The sequence below is a fragment of the Cavia porcellus genome, unplaced genomic scaffold (genome assembly GCF_034190915.1).
Source record: "Cavia porcellus strain 051 isolate PalLab524CR breed Dunkin Hartley unplaced genomic scaffold, mCavPor4.1 scaffold_1, whole genome shotgun sequence".
Lineage (NCBI taxonomy): Eukaryota > Metazoa > Chordata > Mammalia > Rodentia > Caviidae > Cavia > Cavia porcellus.
The window spans coordinates 131,142,014-131,158,565 of NW_026947484.1; positions in this window are offsets into that span (position 1 = coordinate 131,142,014).

Below are 16,552 nucleotides of genomic sequence, written 5' to 3' on the forward strand. Positions count from 1 at the left end.
TACAACGATGCCCAGTTGAGAAAAGGTTTATTTCAATTCATAGTTATAGAGGCTTCAATCCCTAATGATTGGCTCTAAGGCAGGATGGCATGGCAGAGGGGCATGGGAGAGGAGAAATAGTACATGGCAAGGTGAGCAGGAATCAGCAAGCAAGTCTAAACTCCTGCACTGTTGGTGGGAATATACAATAGAATATCATTATGGATATCAGTATGATTTTTAAAAACCAACTAAGAATAGAAATTCCATTTGAGGAAACTATTTCTTTTCAGAGTATCTTACCAAAAGATATAAAGGCATCATATTACAATGAAACATACATATTGATGTTTATAACAGAATAATTCATAATAGCTAAATTATGGAAGTAGTGTGAAGGTCAACCAACAGGCTGGTGGATACAGAAAAATGTGGTATATAGACAGACTGGAGTTGTACTCAGCCATAGTAAAATATAAATTTATCATTTTTAGGAAAACAGATTAATTTTGGGACTATAATCCTAAGTGAAATAAATCCGCCACAAAAGGTTAAATATTATGTAGTTTCTCTCATATGAAAAACTCAAAAGTATAAGTTAAAGGGCAAAATAAAGGAGAGATGAAAGGAAACAGGGAGATAACTTGGAGAGAAGAAGGGGATTGGGAGAGAGGTGGATAGGAAGGTGTGTAGTGGGAAAACGGAGTAAAAATGATCAAGATGTGTTTACTTCCATACCAATTCCTGAAAATTAATGTAACTGTTGTGTATTGAAAACATATACTAATAGTAAAATTTCAGCATAAAAAATCACTTCTGATTTATTCACAAAATATTTACTCCATAATATGTACAAATACTGAGACATGAGAGTTTCTCCACAAGATATGCAAGCATTATCAATTAAAAATATATGATTTTGACATCAGAGGCATGAATGTACTAAATGTCACTATTGTAAGTGAATAAGATACATTTTCATTGAGGCAAAGTAACTAATAAGTTTTAGAAGGTATATCTAATTCTGAACTTCTTACACTGGGACCACAGATGTGTTGTTTTCAATTTAAAAAAAGATTAAAATGAAAAAGGACATAACAAAACAGGTCAGAACAGAACAATTTAAGCAACATAGTGTTTCACCACAAGACAACCCAACATAACAGTAGCTACCATAATGTCTCTATCCCTGAAATATTTGAGTATACCTTCAGACACTAGAGTATCAAACATAACAAAACAGTATAAAACCATTCAAGAGAATGAAAGTATTACAGGGTATTCAGAACCAACTAACAGAAAATGAACAATGGTTATTATATTATCTCCTTGTCCATAAAAAATTCTGTTTATACTATCACATATAATAAAATCCAATAAGATACATGATAAAACCGATGGAGACAGAACAAAAGCTTGGTAGGACTTCAAAACAAGATGGTATTAAATCAGCAGTAGCTATTATAATGTTTAGTTTTCTTCAAAATATCTGTTTATACCATCACAGACAATAAAATCAAATAACTCAGAATAAAACCATTCCAACTAATGAATGAAAACATTATAAGGCTTCAAAGTCACATAATGGGGAATCATGATTACCGCATACTTATATATATTGTTAAAATTTCTTACAGTAGGGAGACTATTCCATATTTATACATGGGAGTTTGACTTATTTCACCTATGAGTATGGCCTCAAGCTGTATGTACTTATTTATAAATATCTTAATGTGATCGTTCTTTATAGCTGAGTAGTACTCCATTGTATAAAAATACCATATCTTTTTTATCCATTCCTCAGTTGATGAACAGGTAGGTTGTTTCTAAGATTTGGCTATTACAAATTGTGCTTCTATAAACATGAATGCACATATATCTCTGGGATATGATGTTTTCAGTTCTTCTGGAATATGCCTAGAAGTGGAATGGCTGCAACAAATGGGACTTCCAATCCCAGCTTTTTGAGAAATCTCCAGACTGACCTCCACAGTAGTTGCACCACTCTACACTCCCACAAACAGTGTAGGAGACTTCCTTTTTTCTCATAGCCACTCCAGCATTTGTTGTTGATAATCTTCTTGATCCTAGCCATTCCTTCTGGAGATGGAATCTCAGTGTGGTTTTAATTTGCGTTTCTCTAATGAGTAAAGATGATGGACAGTTTTCATGTATTTATTTGCCATTTGTATTTTTTCATCTGAGAACTATGCATTCATCTCAGATGTCCATTTTTGGATTGAATCTTTGAATTTTGGGGGTATGATTTTTTAAAATTCTTTATATGTTTTAGACAGAAGTTATTTGTCTGAGGGATAGTTCACTAAGATATTTTCCCAGTTTGTGGGTTTTCTTTTCACTATGCTGGAAATTTCTTCTGATTTGCAGAAACTTTTAAATAAGATACCAGTTATTGATTCTGGGATGTGTTTTCCATGTGGTTTGATTCCTGTTGATGAATTCTCTACCTACCCCTATGTCTTCAAGGTTTTAACCAATTTCTCATCCAATAGATTTAACGTTTCTGTTTTAATATTCAGATCTTTGATCCATTTAGATTTTAGTTTAGTATATGGTGATAGGCATGGGTCTAGTTTTAGTTTTTGGCAAATGAAGAGTCAGCTTTTCCAACACCATTTATTAAAGAGACTGTTGTTCTTCCAGTGAACATGTTTGCCTCCTTTACCAAAGATAAGGTGGTTGAGTGTGTTTGTAGTTGTGGTTGTATCTTTTAATCTATTCCATGATCTTCTGCTAGGTTTTTATCCCAGTACTATGTTGATTTTACTACAGTTGCTTTGTAGTATAACTTCAAGTCAGAGATTGTGATGTCTCCTGCATTGCCTTTGTTTCTTAGAACTGTCTTTGCTATTCTGGGTCTCTTCTGGTTCCAGATGAATTTTAGAAGTGATTTATCTAGATCTTTGAGGTATGTTGGTGTTATTTTTATTGGGATTGCATTGAATCTGTATAGCAGTTTTGGGAAAATGGCCATTTTCATAATGTTTATTCTTCCTATCGATGAGCAAGGGATGTCTTTCCATTTTCATAAATCCTCTTCAATTTCTTTTTTCAGTGTATTAAAATTTGCCCTATATAGAGCTTTCACTTCTTTCATGAGAATAATTCCTATGTATTTCTCTCTCTCTCTTTTTTTTTTTTTTTTTTTTGGTTGCTAGTGTGAGGGGTGTGGCTTCTCTTGTTTCTCGCTCAGTGATTTTATTGTTAGTATATAGGACAGTTATTGATTTTTGAGTATTGATTTTGTATCCAGCTACATTGCTGAATTTATTTATTATATCTAGGAGTCTTTCAATGGAGTTTTGGGAGTCTTCTATGTAGAGTATCATGTCATCTGCAAATAATGATAATTTACCTTCTTCTTTTCCTATCTTTGCCCTTTAATTTATCTCTCTTGTCTAATTGCTCTGGCTAGTATTTCCAGTACTAAATTAAATAAGAGCAGTAATAAGGGACATCATTGTCTTGTGCCTGCTTTTAAGGTAAAGGCCTTCAATTTTTGGCCATTTAGTATGATACTGGCTGTTGGTTTGTCATAGATGACCTTTATCATATTAAAGTTAAGACTATTCCAATTTTCTGTAAGGTTCTTATCATTAATGAATGTTGGGCCTTTTCAAAAGATTTTTCTGTAACTATACAAATGATGATGTGATACTTACTTTTGGCTTTATTGATACGGTGGGTTATATTTATTGATTTACTTATGTTGAACCATGCCTGCATGTCTGGAATGAATCCCACTTGGTCATGGTGTATAATCTTCTTAATGATTTGCTGCATTCTGTTTGCCAATATTTTATTGAGGACTTTTGCATCTATGGTCATTAGGGAGATTGGCCTGTAGTTCTCTTTTTTAGTTGGGTCTTTCTCAGGTTTTGGTACTATAGTAATATTTGCTTCCATGAATGACTTAAGGAGGATTGCTTCCCTTTCAATTTCATTGAGGATTGTGAGGAGTGTTGGCATTAAGACTTATTTGTATTTCTTGTAGAATTCCACAATGAATCCGTCTGGGCCTAGGCTCTTCTTTGTAGGTAAGGATTTAATTACATTTTCAATTTCATTAATAGAAATTAGGTTATGCAAGAGTTTTACATCTTCTTGAACTAGCTTTAGTACTTCATATGTTTCTACGAATCTTTCTATATCTTCTGTGTTATCCAACTATGAAAGTAGAGGTTTTCGAAATAGGTGTTGATGATCTTGTGTATTTCTACAGTCTGTAGATATTTCACCTTTTTCATTCCTTATTGCATGAATTTGAGCCTTTTCCTTTTTAAAAAAAAGGTTGGTTAGGGGCTTATCAATTTTATTTATTCTTTCAAGGAACCAACTCTTTGATTCATTGATTCTTTGATTGTTTTCTTGGTCTCTATTGCATTAATTTCTGCTCTGATTTATATAATTTCCTCCCTTCTTCTGTTTTGGGCTTGACTTGCTCTTCTTTTTCTAGATGTTTGAGGTATATCATTAGGTTACTTGTTTGTATTCATTCTGTTTTCCTGATGTGGGAACTCAGTGCAATAACTTTTCTTCTGAGGACAGCTTTCATAGCATCCCACAGATTCCGGTAAGTTGTATTTGTGTTTTCGTTTGCTTGTAGGTGTTCTTTAATTTCTTCTTTAATTTTCCCGGTGACCCACTGATTGCTTGGGTGTATTATTCAATTTCCATGTGTTTGTGAGATTTTTGCAGTTTCTTTTATCATTAATTTCTATTTTCATAGCGCTGTGATCCAATAACCTGCATGGGACAATTTCAATGCTTTTGCATTTATTTAAATATGTTTTGTGGGCTAGAATGTGGTCTATTTTAGAGAATGTCTCATGTACTGCTGAGAACCATGTTTATTTTGATCTTGTTGAATGGAACACTGTATATGTCTATCAAGTCCATTTGTTCACAGGTGTGATTCATTTCTGTCATTCCTTTGCCAATTTTCTGTCTGATTGATCTGTCCCTTGGTGTCAATAGTGTGTTAAGATCTCTTGTTATAATTGTGTTATTGCTAATTTGGTTTTTCATTTCTATTAATACTTGGTTTATATAACTGGGTGCTCTGGAATTTGGTGCATATATATTTAAGATTCTCTCTTCCTCTTGAAGTTTCCCCTAACCAGTATGTAATGACCTTCTTTATCTCTTCTGATCGTTATGGTTTGAAGTTCACATTATCTGCAAACAGAAAAGCTACCCCACTTTTTTGAGGGTTTCCTATTGCATGAAGTATTGTTTTCCATCCTTTGACTTTCAGTCTGTGAGTATCCTTTTGGGTTAGATGGGTTTCCTGTAGAGAGCATATGGTTGGATGTTGTTTGTTGATCCATTCTTCCAGTCTGTTTCTTTTAACTGGTACATGGAGACCATTTACATTAATGTTTATAACTGTTATACATTGGTTTATTGTTGACATGTTATCTTTCTTCTGTTGCATCTTTTTGTTCTGTTTAATTATCTGCTTTGCTTAGTGGTTTTTTCCTAAGTATATTTAAACTGTCTTTTAGTATTCTTTGCAGTTTTGCCATGGTGATTATGAAGTTCTTAAGCTGTTCTTTGTTGTGGAAGTATCTTATTTCTCCATCAATTTTGAAAGACAGTTTTGCAGGGTACATCAGTCTAGGTTGGAAATCATTTTCCTTTAGGATCTGAAATACTTTATTCCATGCTCTTCTTGACTTTATTATTTGTGCTGAGAAGCCTGCTGTAATTCTGATAGGTTTCCTTTATAGGTGATCTGTCTTTTCTCTCTGACAGCTTTTAATAGTCTATTCTTGTGTTGGATTTCTGGGATGGTGATTATTATATGTCTGGGTGTAGTTTTATTTGGTTATGACTATTTGGAGTTTTGTATGCTTCACTGATCTGTATGTCAGTTTCCATTCTCTTGTTTGGGAAATTTTCAGCTATTACTTCTCTAAATATCCTCTTGACATCCTTTATGTTGTCTCCTTCTTTTTCATTTATCCCTATCAATCTTATGTTTTTCTTTGCATCATCTTGCAGCTGTTGAACTGTTATTTCCTGATTCCTTGTTATTTTTAAAAGGTCTTTCCTTTTCTGTTCACTGCAATCTTGTCTTTGAGGTGTGAAATTCTACCTTTACTTCTGTTGAAACAGTGTTGACAACTTTTAAGGGAATTTTTGATTTATTATATATCTTTTTGAATCTGCTTCATATATTCTGTTTGTTTCTTATATTGTTCATCCAGGGATTCTATCTTTTTATTTTGTTCCTCTAAATTTTTAACTGTGTCTTCTTTAGATATGTTTAGCATCTCTTTCAGTTCTTTTATCATTTCTTCTTTTACCTGGGTGATTATTTCTAGTTTGAATTTCTTTAAAGCTTCCCAAAGTTGCTTCTTTATTTCAGTTCCTATTATTTCAGGTATTTCAGTAGTTTGGCATATATTTTTTTCTATGTACATACCTGCTAAGGTTGCGCTGGATGTTTGAGATTGTATTTTGGTTTTCATTCTGTCCTTTTCCTACTTTCCATGTTTCATATGTTATTCCAAGGCTTCCCCCCTGGGCCTTTTGGAATTCCTCTTCTATGCTCTCAGCTCCTGGGACTCTGACTGCCCAGTTTCCCTGATTTAGAGAGGGTCACTGGGGGTGGGGCAGGCAGGCCCAAGACCTGAGGAGCCAGTCCAGTGTAGCAGGAAGCTGTGACGTTCCTTGGCCGGTGGGTGGGGCCAATGATCTTAAACTCCTGGGGCTCAGGATGCTGTGGGGACACCCACTTCTGTTTTGTCCAGTTTCCAGTATTGAGGGTGCAGGCCGGCTCATGATCCCTGGAGCTGGCCAAGCTTGGCAGGAAGCTGGGAAGTTGGTGCAGTCATGCCCAGGACTTGGGAAGCTGATTGAGTACAGCAGGAAGCCAGGAAGTTCCCTGACAGGAGGGGGCGATGATCCCAAACTCTGTGGGCTTGGGATGGTGTGGGGACACTCACCTCGGGCCACCCAGTCTTGTAAACTGAGATCCACAGATGTTTTAAGAAATATTTTGCAGCTATGACAGTCATCAAAGTAAACATGACAGTGTAACAGTGAGTGAAAACTGCTTGCTTTGATTTTATTCTACTATAAGGAAAGAATGTTTGGAAATATTTACATAATTATTGTAATGTAGGAAGATCACTGTGAGTTTGAGGCCAGCTTGGGCTAAAAAGTGAGTTCAACACCAGCCTGAACTGCATAGTGAAACACTTAAAAAAAAATCAAATATCCAAATCAAACAATCAGTTGTATCCAATTTCTGCAGCATAAAGTCTTAAACCCAAACTTTGTCTAAATATTGGAGGCTGTTCTTTCGCATCACAATGTTAAAATTTGTTATTTTATCAGGGTTTAAATAAGAGATTTTAGGAAACATAATTTAGATGTGTATTCATGTCATTTAGTCTTTGTATAGTACCTATTTTCAATAAATGATTTGTATTACATATCTAGCACTATTTTATGTAAATGTGCATATTCATATGTATATCTATTTAGCTGTGTTCATATTTATCAAAAATCAAAAATATGTAGAAATGTGAGTGTGAAAATAAGTGGCTACAGCTTCTTGTTATCAATTCTTTATTCATTGTTTATATTTTAATGTATCTTATCTAAGAAAGAATGCAATATTTAACTTTCTATGGCATTTTTTTTTGGTACTGGGAATTAAACTCACAACCTCACACTTGCCAGGCAGGTGCTTATACTGTGTCTGTGGCATTTCATATATCTCAGTTTTTTAAGATAAAAATGACATAATTTTACTCTTCATGACTGAATAATACTCCATCACATAATTCCCAGAGGCATGCTACCACTATTTTGATTAGGATTGCAATGTCTTTATCACAATTTAGTTCTTCTTACCCAATAGCAATATGTTTCCTTTTTTGGACAACTTTTTGATCTCTTTTTTTCAGAGCAAAATCATTGCAATGTAAATATTTTTGGCTTCCTATTTTAGACTGATTGCTAAGTATTTTATTTTTTGATGTTATTATGAAAGGTGAGGTTTCCTAATTTCTCTCAGTGAGTTTGTTGCTTGAATACAGGAATGCTATTGATTTTTGAGTGTTGACATTGTATCTAGCTATGTGACTGAATTTGATTATGAAATTTAGAAGTCCTCTAGTGGAACTTTTGTGGTCTTTTATGTAGAGTATCATGTCATCTGCAAGTAATAATTTAACTTCTTTTCTTCTCTTTATTCTTTTTATTTTTTTTTCTTTTGTCTAATTGCTCTGGTTAACATTTCCAGAATTACATTGAATAGTAGTGGTGATAGTGGACATCCTTGAATTGTTTCTGATTTTGGAGTAAATGGTTTCAAGTTTAATCATTTAATATGATGCTATTGGTTTGTCACAGATGGTCATTGTGGACACATACATTTTATTCATTTATCTATTGAAAGACATCTATGCTGTTTATAGTGTTTAGCAATTATAAACTGTACTGATTTAAACATAAGAAAGAATATATCACTATAATATGTTGTCCTTAATTTGAGGGGTAGGAATATATTCAGAAGTAGAGCTGCATTATATATTATTTTTAGTTTTAGTTTGTGAGGAATCCCTATACTGATTTCAACAGTGACTGTACTAGTTTACATCCCCAATGAAAATGCAGGAGTACTCCTTTACCCTGCATCCTCAGCAACATTTATTGTGCTTTTCATTCTTGATAGACATTTTTTTAAAAAAAAAAATCAAAACAAAAAGAGGATAGAAATGATACAGAATTTTAGCTGGGTATGGCCACTCAGCCTGTAATCCCAGCACTCAGGAGGCTGAGGCAGGAGATCATTGTGAGTCTGAGGCCAGCTGAGCTACAAAGTGAGCCCAGGGCCTGTCCAAACTGCATAAAGAGACCCTGTCTCAAAAAGAAACAAAGAAAAAGAACAAAAATGATACAGAATTTCAAAACAGAAAAAAAAAGTAGGAAATTAACACTAGTTAATATGTAGCATGTTGTTATCTCAGAACTAGTTGTTCAGATTACAAACTAGATACAAAAATGAGCAAACAATGACAGCATAAATTGTTCTTTTTGATGAACTAAGAGATTAGTAGTACAGTCATTTATCTAGCGTTCATATACATACATAAATTTTGACTGGAATAAGAGAACTTTAATGATGTTTTGATTTTCATTCCTCTGTATCTAAAGGTGCTGAATATTTTTTCATGCAAATTCAGACCACTTATACATCCTTTAAAATTGTGTATTAGGTTCATCTTCCCTTTTCTGATTAGGTCAAAATTTTGAGAGGCTCATTTTAAAAAATTCTTTATATAGACAATCCTCTATCAGAAAAGTACCTTGCAAAATTTTTTTCTAGTTCTGGGAGTTGTATTTTCACTCTGATGTTTGTTTTCTTTGCTGTATAGAAGTTTTTTAATTTAATGTAATCCTATTAGTTAATTCTTTACATTTTTCTTGGGCTATCAAAATTCCATTTAGGAAGTTTTGCCTGTGGTTATGCCTTCAAGTGAGTCCTTTATGTTACCTTTCAGTATTTTTGAAGTTTCCATTTTTTGTTTTTCTAACTATGAGGTATAGTCAAAACACATGGTAAATGCTTAAGTTAAAAATAAACTAAAAGATGCATTGCAATTAATACACCCAAAACATTCACTTCAAACACACTAAGACCAGTATCCTTGCTACTTTGAGAACTCAGCTTTGTAAACCTTGTTTCATGAGTGTCTTTATGAACTGTGTTAAAAAAATAATACGTTAACACTGGTGCCAAGTGCCATCCAATGGAAAAACAGGCTGGTAAAAACATTACTCTGTATTTTAATCTTCCTTATTTACATGATCTAGCACTTTACAGAAGTGACTTCTAGCACTTCCATAAAGACAAAAGGATGATTAAAGACAATATTTATTTTATTCAGGACAATAAAGGCAGCTGCAGTGGCACAGCTAAAGACACTTACAAAAGAAGGAATGCAGAATTGCTTCAGAAAGTAACATGAACACTGGGATGTGTGTTCAAAGTGAGGGTATTTTGAGGGTGACAATGCCTTTCACTATAATATTTTTAAATTAATATTTAATTTAACATTTAATTTAATTAATAATCCTAAAGGACTGAGGATATAGCTCAGCAGTATAGGACCTGCATGGCAAGTTTAAGGTCCTGAGTTTGATTCTGAGTCCTCTCCCCAAAACACAAATAAAAAAAAAAGCAAAACTAAAACCAAAACCACACAAATTAAACGTTCACTGTATTCACTGTATGTTTCAATGACATTTTGTAGGTCTTTTTCTATTTTGATTTGGTTTTGGTATAGAGTAAGTTGGGGATCTACTTTCACTGCTCTGCATGTGGACAACTAGCTCCCCCAGAACTGTTTGTTAGTGATTGCCTTTTCCTCAACATATATTTGTGACCCCCTTTATCAAAAATCAAATAGCTATAGCCAGGTGGAGCACGCCTGTAATTCTAGCACTCTGGAAGCTGTGCAGAAGGATTTCTGTGAATTTGAGGCCAGCCTGGCTAAGCAGTCAGACCCTCACAAAAACAAAACAAACAATGCTGTAAGGCTGTGAGTTTATTTCTGTTATAAGCTACTGGTCTACATGTTTGCTCTTGTATAAGTAACATGTTCTTGTTAATGATTTTGCAGTACAAATTGAAATCTGATGTTGTGATGACTCCAGCATTATAATTTTTTGTTCAGTATTTTATTGTGTCTTTTCTGACATGTGAATTTTGCAATTGATGTTTCCAGATCTTTAAATAATATTGCTATTTTAATAATGACTGCATTTAATCTATAGGCCATTTTTGGTAGTATTTTTAAGAGTATTAATCCTACAAATCCAAGAACAATATATATCTATTTTGTAATGCCCCATTCCAACTCTTTCTTTGGAGTTCTGTAACTTGATTACCAGGGTCTTCTTTTTCCTTGCATCGGTCAATTCTTAGGCTTTTAAAAAGCTATTGTGAATTGAATTATTTTCTATTTTATTCATCCATTCATTACTGATGAATAGGAACAATATTTGTGATTTTTTTTATTCTTTCATTTTGTTGAATTTATCAAATTTCTTATTTTTCTGGTGGAGTTTTTTGGGTGGAGAATCATCTACAAAAAGAATCATCATCTGCAGATAGGGACAATTTGATTTCTTCCTTTCCTAGTCATATTCCTTTATTATTCTTTCTTTTACCTGATTGCTCTGGCTAAAGTTTAAATACTACATTAAAGAGACTATAAGGGAACACTCCTGTCTAGTTTCTGACTTTAGAGAAAATGCTTTGTTTTTCATTGTTCATTATGATATAGGCTATAGGCTTTTATACAGCTTTTTTTTTATCAGTTTAGTATAGGATTGTTCTACATCTATTTTCCTGGGACTTTTTACCAGTATCATGAATGGATGTTGAATTTTGTCAAAGGCTTTTTCTCAGTGCATTGAGATGATCACATGAATTTTATCCTTTATTCTATATATGTGGAGTATTAAATTTTTTTGAGGGACACATGTTGAGACATTCTTGCATCCCTAGGATGAAACCCACTTGATTATGGTGACTTTTAAAAATTATTTATTTTTTAAGTTTTTCCCTTAATTAAAATAAACATAAGAAGAGAGTAATGAGAACTGAGGAGTAATAAAATCCAAAATGTATAAATTTTGTTATAAAAAAGAGAGGGAGGGGAAAAAAAAAGAGCTCTAACGGATATAACAACAAGTGTGTTTAGGGATGTTAAATAGCTGACTATATTAATGTTTTTGGATCATTGAACACAGCTGTTTGCAGTCTCTCCGTTTGAATGTCTACTTTATATTCTTTGATACTGTGATTTGAGCAACTATTTCCAAGATGATATTATGTAATCTATTAACAGGTGATTTCTTACTGTTATGTTTTTTTTTGTAGTTATGTATTATGTGTAACCTTACACTGCTTTGTTCTGTTTTGTGTTTTTCTCTTTTTCCTCTTAAATAAAAAAAAAATTATTTATTTTTGCAAAGGTCTTTTTGAGGATTCATGTATCTATGTTCATCAAGGATATGGGTCTGTAGTTTCTCTTTTTGTTAACTTATGTTCTTATCATGGTATGCTGGCTTTCAAGACTTACTTGGAAGTGTGCTTTCCCTTTCAATTACATAGAAAATCCTGAAAAGCATTGGTATCATTTCTTCTCTTCAGGTCTGGAAAAATTTAATAGTAAATACACAAGGTCCTGGACTTTTCTTATTTGGTAGAGTGTTCATCATTTCCTATTTTATTACTTGTTACTGATCTGTTTAGGTATTTTTCTAAATCTTCTTGGTTCAATTTTGGCATGTTACATATGTCTCATCAATTTGGGTAAGTCTAAAAATACTCATCTTTTATATTTTTCAATTTATTGAAATGTTTTTAAAATGGTGTAATAATCCATCTTGTGATTGTCACCTTATTTCTAATTTTATTAATGATCTTTCCTCTCTTCCTCCTTCCCTCTCTTCATCTTCCTCTTTTTATAGTCTCAATAAAGCTTTATCAATCCTGTTTCTCTTTTCAAAAAAGCAACTTTGACTCAAATTTCTTTAGTCCTAATATCATATTAATTTCTGTTCTGATCTTTTTTTCTATTTGGATCAATTGAATTCTTGTTTTTCTGACTTTGAGATGCACACATTACTTTTTCTAATTTAAGCACTTATTTCTATAAAATTTCGTGTAATTGTTTATAATAGATTCTGATTGTTGTTTCCATCATCATATGAATCTAGTTTTAAATTTTTCCTGATCCTTGACTCACTGACCTTCCAAGAGGGTATTATTCAATCTTGACATATACATATAATTTCTCTTGCTGTTGGTTTCTAGTTTCATTTTATTACAATGTGCTGAATTTTAATTCTTTTATGTTTAGTAAGATTTGCCTTATGGATTAAAATGTTCTATTTGGAAAAAAGTTTTGAGTGGCTGAAAAGTATTTGTATTTTGCTATTGATAAAATGCTCTGTAAATAAGCTAAATCCATTTGTTGTATGGTGTAATTAACTCTACTGTATAGTGATTTTTAAAAGTTGACTTTTTGTAAGAATGACATTTTAATCACTTATGATCAGATCAGTATCTCTATGTAATGCAATGTAATATAATATAATGTAATGTTTATTTTATGGAATTGGGCTGGGTGTGGTGATACTGAGCTGGGTTTGGATTTGGATTTTTACCAATACGTTAGTAATACGTAGCAATTTTGTTGGTCCTGAAAGTCTTAGCTTGAAGTCAACTTTTGTCAGACAAAGTATGTCTATTCCTGCATGCCTTGGGACTCCACATGCTCACCACATCATTTCCCATCATTTTACTTTCAGTTATATATGTCTTCTCAGATGAGACGTGTTTTTTGTTGGGAACGTAAAAGTAGCTCTTGCATTTTGTTCAATTTGCCAGCCTGTGACTTTTATTTGGAGAATTAACATCATTTACATTTATTATTGTTGAAAGTTATGCACTATCTCCTGTCATGCTTCTTTCCAATGTTTAACTTACTTTTCACTTCACTATTCTTGCAGTGAGGTTCATTCATCTACTCTTAGACACTATTGTCTTCATTTTCTTACATATGTTTTTCATAAATTAGTGTACCATTATATAAGGTCTTTATTTGTCTGTGTTCAATTCTGGAGGACAGCTTTGAATGAAATAGTAATCTGGACTAGCAACTTTGTTTCAAATTTCAAATTTCTCGCTCCTAATCTTCCTGATCTTTCAGGTTTCCATTGAAACTTATGGTGTTATTCAGATGGTTTTGCTTTTGTAAATAATGTGGTGCATCTCTGTAAGTTTTTAATATTCTTTGGTCTGAGATCCTGGCATCTTGAGTATTATTTGTCATGAAGATTTCTTTTCTGGTGATGTTTATTCAGGTTCTAAGAGCTTCTTTTTTCTGTGTACTGTTTCCAATGTTAGGGGAATTTTCTGCAGTAATGAGTGAACAATGTTTTATACTACATGGATAATCTTAACTGATCTAATTTTGCATGATGATTGTTTTAGCTTATCTATCTTCAAGAGCTGATATACTTTCTTCTGAATGATCTTGTCTACTGCTAAGACTTTTGTTTGAATCTGTGCAATTCACAATGGCTAAGCTCTGGAAACAACCTAGATGTCCAACAACAGATGAATTGGCAAATAAAATGTCATAGACATACAAATGGAGTATTACTCATGCATAAAAAGAAAACAAACTCATGTGCAGGAAAACAGAAGTTGAGACCATAATACTAAGTAAAGTAAGTCAGATATAGAAACTTACATTGTTTCTTTTATATGAGAATACCAATATAAATACACAAAATTGACAAGGCAGGAAATAAGAAGGCAGAATTTTGGAGATGAAAAAAGACCTAAGGGGGAGGAGAAGGTAAGAGAGGTGTAAATGGATCAAAAATGATCAAGATATGTTGTAAGTATGTTATCAATTTTCCCACATCAACAGCACCATTTTACATTATAAACATAAACCAATAAATAAAAAGGTGCCAGGAGGGGGAAGATCAGAAGTATGGAAGGAGAGAAATTTTCAGTTGAATTTTTTTACTTACTGAGAGTTTTCTTTTCAGAATTTGTTTCATAACTTTTCATCGTCTCTCCTTTACTTGATCATTTAAATATTCAGTTTTAAAAACTGTCTGAGATTTTATTCACTTCAGTATCTGTGGAATCATCTTTTGGAAATACATTATTTTTGGAAGGATCTATTTGCCTTGTTTTCTCATGAGTCTTGTGCTTTGGTTTTGGAGTCTGCAAATCAGTTGATAGAAACCTCTGTCACTATTTTGGAGGTGTTTTATAAGTAACTTTCTCCTTGTGACGTGCCCTCAGATTTGTGTGTGATTCAGCAAAAAGGCTCCAAGTAAACCTATTCAAAACACTACACATGAATCCTATACTTCATTGTAAGGAAAAAACAACTTCCAGTAATGTTCCAATCAATCAATCAATCAATCATTATCAACATGCAATTGAAAGCTTTCTTTAAAATTTCTTGATAGTCTTTCAATAACCTAGGTGTGGTGGATTAACTAATTATCAACTTATAATACCCAGCTGGACATCAGTGTGGTTCTGGGTGTCAAAAGGCTACCTGAGCATTGTTGCCAACAACCTAAAAAGGAAACCTGGAGGGGAGGATGGTGTGCTGTTGATTCTGTGAAGTTTGTCACACTGGTCGTCCTGATACGAATTCAGCTGTTCTCAGAAAAGCTCAAAATCCTTACTCTGAGGATGGCTGTGCTTCTTTTTCGGGTAATTCTTATCCTCCCTGGCTCCAGTGTAGCCCCCTCAGCCTGCTGGCACGTATTTTTCACCCTACTTGCACGGACTTTGTAGCTTCCACCACTGATCTTTGGGCCTTCCCAGTGCAGATCCGTGATAGACTTCCATGAGGCCTTGTTTGGGCTCTAGACTTTCAGCTGGATTCAGAGGACATTGGCTATAGGCTCTACATCTTCAGCAGAACTCATGCAGAACACTGCTGTGGGATCCAGGTTCTCAAGTGGATTCTTTGCGTAGTAGCAAGTAGGTGAATCTTTTGCATTTGACTCTTTGGGTGAAATTATAAAATAAACCTATAAATTATATGTCCTGCATTGTCTTTTCCTTTAAAAACCCTGGTCACAACACAAGAAAAACAAAAGAATTAATAATGGCTAGGTTAATAAACAGAGGAAGAAAAGAAGAAAAACTATGTAAAAAGAAAAGATTAAACACAAGAAAAAAATATGATTTGATAGTACTTCTACACTAAGAAAGGAAAATGAAGACCTGAGAGGCAATATGCAGGATGGAAAGAAGAAAATACAAATGGATACTGAGGAAAACTAAAATAGTATACAAGCAAAATCAAAAATTAACACTTAAGTTCCATATACACACATGCTTCATCTATACACTTTAAAAAAGAAAGGGAAAAAATTTTAATGACATCTACATACAAGAGGACAGGGAGAAGAGATTTCACAGTAAGTGAGGAGAAGAAAAGAAAGAAGAGATGCAGAAATATAAATGTAAAGAAGAGACATGTAGAAAGTGAATCCAACTAAAGATGACAAAAGATCTGATTTAGAAAATTCTACAATTCTTGTGGGAAAACAGAATATGATAAAATGTATTATATTCCAATTAGTGTGGCAAAGGAATTGAGGATAGCAGTGTATAATTTGATCCCAACGTCTAAGAAGTTGAACAATATCCCAACTGTTACACTATTTTAAAGGCTAAAAAAAAAAAAAAGATAAAGTAGAAATATTTTTCTTTAATTTCTATGTCAAACAGAAAGTAGAATAGAAAAAGGAGACCATTTATGAGTCTACTAGTAATCTATTCCAGCACTATTCATTGCACTGAGGATAGAAGTTGGTCATATTTGGAGTATTCTAAAACCAGAACCCACCAATTTTTATCAGGAAGTAGGATATTAGAAAGGAAACAAGTATGACAAATTTTGGGCAGAGTAACTGGTGCAATGAAATTGTTGTTAGTTAAAATGCAAATAATGGTAGATAAAGGGAGTTT